Below are 6,000 nucleotides of genomic sequence, written 5' to 3'. Positions count from 1 at the left end.
TGTCATTTTCCATGGCATTAAATATTTTTGAAAGGTAAGAGTGGAGTTAATGGCATGGGGCATGTGAGGATAGTTCACACCTTTGCTGCTGCTGCTATTTGACTGGAGCTGCCTTGTATGGCTGGAATAACAGGACAGTAGCACACCTGTTTATAGCACTTTTGTGAGGGCTATCCCTTACAATAGCAAAAAAATGAAAGGTAGGCTATGCTCATGCAAACTGATGCATTAGTGCAGATGCCTGTGCATGTGTAGAGTCTCAATGGCATCAGTGGGACTTTGAAAGGCTTCTGAGGTCTACACCAGTACATTGATTGTCAGAATGTACATCTGCGTTTTCTGGTGGGTTCTGTCTGTGGGTATTTCAATGGTATTTATGACCTTCCTCATGCAAGTTGTCTCAGCAGCTACCTGACAGCAGCATATTCTGTCCCTGTAATATACTCTCTCTTCCAGGGGGATATGCAGTTGTTCATCACCCACCACTCAAAGAAGCTGAAGAGTTATGTCCAACATCCAATGAATTCAGTGGGATTTTGGCATCTCACTCCCTTAGAATCCTTTGACAAGCTCAGCCTCAAGCATCTAAATATAGAATTAGGAACCTAGCTTTAGACATAAATCTGAAAATTTTGGCTTGTTCTTAAAATCTTAAAGTCCTCCTGAAGGTTTCAAATGTACAAACTGGAGCAGCATTTACCTTTTCTGGGGAACGTTCCTTCCCCATTGTAAAGTTTAATGGAAGAATCAAAATAGCGGGCAAATAGATCGAGACATATTTAGCATATACCATATTTAATAACCAGTAATAAATCTAGGCATATATAACATATACTATGTTTAATACTAGTAATAGATTGAGCCATATATAGTATATTCCATGTTTAATACCAGTAATAATTCTACAAGATATAGGACTCTGTGTGATTTAATGCATTCAGGAAGTGATACGTAACTTGATATATAAGACAGGAGCTCCATGGGCTTTGTCATAGTTTTATCCAAGGCTTTAGAGGAGCTGGTAGAATAAAGTAGCTTTGCTTTGCAATATTCTTGCATGGTTATCAATTTTTTAGTGAGGCCAGTTTTTCCTTGATAGTGGGGGAAAAAAAGCAGTGTATGGTGAATTCAAATGACTAATGTTAACTGAAAATAAAGTAACGGTTGCATTATAACATAAGCATTCATTAATGCTCTAATTACTGATTCATATCTGACATAGATGGGCACAAGAACACCGATGACAATGAAAATGTGTTTCAAATTATAGGGAGCATCTGAGTTGGCTTGAAGGTCTAATGTTTATGCAGCATAACTGATTAGAGAAGTTAAGGCATTGCAAATAGCTGAACCCTGCATTAGAGGATGAAAAGCGTGATATATGATTAGATGAATTTAGTTCACACTAACATAAAAGGAGCTTAGGATCTCATCCTGCCACACACTTTTGTGTTCAAGTGCTTACTACTGTAAGTAGACACATTGATGTCAGGGGTGTATCTATGTATGTGCTGCTTATACAGGCCCATCCCTGTAGTATGTCAATTCCTCACAATCATTTTTGATGATTTCCTCCCAAGGGCCACACAAGATTTGTTTGTTTTTATTTATTTCTTCAGACTTTGAAAATATATCAATAGGTGTGATAGGGAATTCTTATTGGGCCCAATTTACAGATGAGGAACTGAGGCATAGAGAGATTGTGACTTTCCCAGGGCCTCACAGGAAATCTGACAGAGAGCTGGGAATTGAACCTGTTTTTCCTGAGTACTAGTATAGAACCCACAAGACAATCCTGGTAGCAAACACCATGTTTCATAACATTTTCAATATTGAACCTGTAAAACATGATCTACTTCTGACACCTGAATTCATTTCTGCATGGTGAATTTGGCCCTATATAAAACTTTAATAGAGGAAGGAAAGATAGTTTTGTGGTTAAAGCACACACCTGGGAGTTGGATGTCTGTGTTTTATTTCCTGGAACCTCAATGGACTTCCTGTATGACCTTGAGCAGGTTAATCAGTCTTCCTTAGTTTCCCATCTGAAAAACCAGGATAATGGTGTTGTGAGACTTAATTAATTTGTCTGTCAGTCCTTTGAGATCTTCAGGTGGAAGTTGCTGTAGAAATGAAGCTTGTTATTTTTAATGTATTTTGATTGCCCATACCATGGATCCAGGCCCACACAGATCTTTGGGATTTGGAAATCTGGATCTGAATTTCGCAGTTTGGTAAATGAAATTAATTACTCAGAGGGTTTACATCAATAAAATGAAAGAATAAAAACTTATAGTTGATTTTAAAATATCTATTGGAACTGTTTTATTGTAATTATTTTGTTTACAGTGTATGTAAATATTTGCCAGTTTTCTGTATTTTAATTTTGTATTTTCTTGTGTGACTTGCAATCTTCAGTTTCTGCTTTGGGCATATGCTTGGGGTTTTGTTTTTTTTGAGTGTGTGTGTGTGTGTGTGTGTGTGTGTAGCTAAATGTCACTCAAAGGGTGGGGGGGGGGGGAAGTATAAAATCTCTTTTCTGACTTTTTAAGAATTGCCATTTGGTGCTATAAAAGCAGACCTCAGTGAATAAATAGTAGTAGTGGTGAAAAGATAATTCCATTATTGTTAACTTAACACATTTTCTTAATGCCTGGATATTCTGGCAGCATTCCTGTGACTCCTACTTCTATTCCAGTGCTTAACTCTGACTAGCATAAATACTATTTAAGTCATATACATCAGATATACTGAGGTCTAATTTCCAACTGCAAGAAGTTTATGGTTCAGTCCTGCCCTGGTTGGAAACAGCTGGTGTTGTGAGGGTATCAATGCGTTGCCAAACTACTCATCCAACACAAGATACAAACTCGTGTGAAAACCCAGGCTTGTGCTCAGTGGGACGCTTTAGCACATGTATGTTGTTGCCCAGCTGTACTGGCATACCTTGTACCAAACCTGTACAATACCTGAGCAGGCATACCTTGAGTTTTATAGGACAGTACTTGTTACTGCTAACGGTATATAGCCTCACTCTCGTCAAGCCTACCTATGCCCACCACAGTTTGAAAGAGGATGGCCAGGCTTGATGTGAGCAAGGATGTATACTATCAATGCAGTGCTGCGATGTATGCACCATTCTCCATGCATCATACCAACTCCCAGCTACTTTATTCTTCATCCTGACACATCATCTCAAGTAAGGGCAGGTTTTAGCCTCTAATGGGTACCTTGTAGTACATGGAGGGAAGGGAATCTTACATTTTTGCTAGGTAAACCTACCTGTTCATTCTTTTTAACAGCAGTCTCATTTGTGTAAAGGCTACAAAATGAAAAATGCACCTCCATCCCAACTTATCATAGTTAATGTAATTGTGTTGTCTTACTGTAGATGCTGTTTCTTTACATCAAAATCACATAAAGACACTATTTAAAGTATACATCTACCCCAGTAAACAGACTGAATGGAAAAGGGGCCATTGTAAGCACTGAGATAACATATTCCATGTTCATGATTAAAAAAAAAAATCTTTAGGCTATGACTCATTTGAAGTATTTCGCTATTAATTTGAACAAAATTGCCCATGAGAAGGATGCCGAGCATGGTATGCTCCTAAGTCAATTGATTCTAGAATGTAACAGAGAGACAGATCAAAATTCCAGATATAAATGATGTTAGGTGTGACCAGTTAGTTGAAAAGGATTTGGAATGCCAAGAAAGACTTAGATGTATGAATGGGTGGATTTGAGGAAGGGAATGGCCTTGTGGTTAATGCACAGCACTGGGAACAAGATTCACTTCCCACTTCTGCCACAGACTTACTGTATGTTACATAGGCCTAAATGCACAAAAGAAGTTAGGCACTTAAGGCCTTGTTTCAGGTGCCAGATTCCCAGTTTTGGGAACACTGCAATCAGTAACGGCCCGAGCCATTCTTGCGCCCCGCGCAGACATTATAATTGCGTCGGGTGTGCACCCAGGGAATTTCCATTAGGGTGTACACCCACGAAACTTTAACTTTCATTTTTCAGGGGTGTCAATGTCAATGTGAATTTCCCTGTCAATTTCCTATTGCCCTCCACCAAAAAGAGGGGGAGGGAGCTTTTTTTTTTTTTTCAATATCAATTTCACGCTGCTGTATCTTGCGGCAGCTTCAGTCATTTTGGCGCCCCATACAATCAGGCGCCCTGGGCTGTTGCCCGGTCAGACTGTGGCTCAGGCGGGTCCTGACTGCAATGCAAACTCCTGCTGAATGTCTAGGTGCCTAAACTCACTGGACACCTGAGTTTTTGCGGTAAAAGTCCCCTCAACACTTATGTTTCTTCCTCTAGGCATGCCCACCACTGTCTCCTGCTAGGTGTCCTGGTGCCGGTCTCCCAGGTAAGCCCCAGCAATTCACAAAGCAGGGGAAGATGGGTGTTTGTCTGCCTCAGTCATGTCTGGTCATTCTCAAGCTTGTGTGTGTGCACTTTCTTGGGCATTTGGGTACAAGAGAGTGTGAGAGCGCACATGCATGTGAATAACTCTGTGGCCTGGTGGTTAGAGTGCTTACCTGGGAGGTGGGAAACCCAGGATTGGGTCCAATGGCTCTTCCTACTCCAATGCCTCTTTATCCAGAGTGCAACACCTTCAACAGGAGAGGACTGAGAGAGGCGCACATCAGAATATCACTAGACCAATGGCTAGAGCACTCATTTGGGAGGTGGCAGATCCCTGTTCAAATCCCTTTTCTCCCTCAGGTGGAGGGATCATTTGAACTGAGGGTTCTCCCATGTCCCCGGTGAGTACCATAATCATTGGGTTAAAAGTTGTGAGGGAAGTTCTTCTCTTTCTCACTAGCACTGTAGGCACCTACTGCTAAGGTTTGCAGCCAAGAATCCCAAGCTGCAATAGATGCCTTTCTCCAGTCCAGATTTAGTGCCTATCTCTGGGACAGGCAGGCCTCAGCAAACACCCCTCTCATTGGCATCTCCATTGGATAGCTTAGGTAGCTCCCTACCTTGCATGCTGGCTTCTGTGAATCGCTGTCTAAGATGCCTCTGTCTTCCCATTCATTGTATAGGAGCTTAGATGCCTAACTCAGGTTTTGTGAGTCATGGTGCTTTTGTAAGAGCCTAAATGTTACTAAATTCTCCTGTGCATTTAGGCCTTAATCTCTCTCTGTCTGAGTTTCCAAATTGTAACATGGGAATGTAATACTTCCTTGCTATTTTAATTATACCTTCTTTAGGGCAGGAACTCTTTCTAAATGAATGTACAGTGCCTGCATAATGGGACCCTGATCAGAGTGGAGACTTCAACGTGTTACTGTGATAAAAATTATAAATATCCATTATTTATGGCTATTTTCTGCCTCCCACCTTACTCCTTTTGAGTGGCATCTTACTCCTTGTGTAGGCCCTTTCCTTACACTGAGAGCAATCCCAGTAATCAATGATTCCACCTGAGTAAGCATGGCAGAGTTTGGCTCTTACGGGCTAGTTCAGTTTTCTCTGGTGCATTTTTGACCACAGTCTTTGGAGAGCTGGTCCAAGACAGTGGGAGGATGAAGCTATTATTTATATTGGGAGAGGGATTTGCTCAGAGCACTTGGGGTGAAATCCTATGTCCGTTGAAATCAATGGCACCAGGATTTCATCCTCCTTATTCACAATCTTATTCATCTTAAAAAAGAGTAATTGGATCCAAAAGTAGAGCTTTAACTTGGTTAAGCACTTAATTGGTGTCTCATGCAACCCAGCAACACTCGCTGTCAGAATCTCTCAGTTTGATAGGAGCCTGAGCAAATGCTGAGAGAAGAAGCAAACTTTTAACCTTCCGGTTCAGCAATGACAGCACAAGCCTTTTAAAATACCATGGTATTAAAAAAATAAAATAAAATCCAAGCCAGCCTCAAATGTATTTTTTTACGTTATAACAATGAAAGGCCATAATCATTTTATCTTTTACATTTTTTCATGTTCCAAAGAACATTTAGTAAGAACATGTGCAGTTTTGGC

The 6,000-nt window shown here is 40.6% G+C and overlaps 1 long non-coding RNA gene across 1 annotated transcript in view; it reads left to right on the top strand.

The window, feature by feature from the left end:
- The first annotated feature begins 4,332 nt into the window (after nt 1-4,332).
- Nucleotides 4,333-6,000, top strand: part of LOC137154638 (uncharacterized) — a 164,985-nt gene continuing 163,317 nt past the window's right edge. The window contains exon 1 of the long non-coding RNA XR_010920258.1: nt 4,333-4,381. This is a non-coding gene — a long non-coding RNA (uncharacterized lncRNA). The remainder of the gene's footprint in view (nt 4,382-6,000) is intronic.

The sequence above is a fragment of the Emydura macquarii genome, unplaced genomic scaffold, assembly GCF_026122565.2.
Source record: "Emydura macquarii macquarii isolate MOO-44397 ecotype Brisbane River unplaced genomic scaffold, CSIRO-AGI_Emac_v2 contig_1263, whole genome shotgun sequence".
Classification (NCBI taxonomy): Eukaryota; Metazoa; Chordata; order Testudines; family Chelidae; genus Emydura; species Emydura macquarii.
Note: the sequence above shows the minus strand (reverse complement) of the source record. Positions and strands in the feature narration are given on the sequence as shown.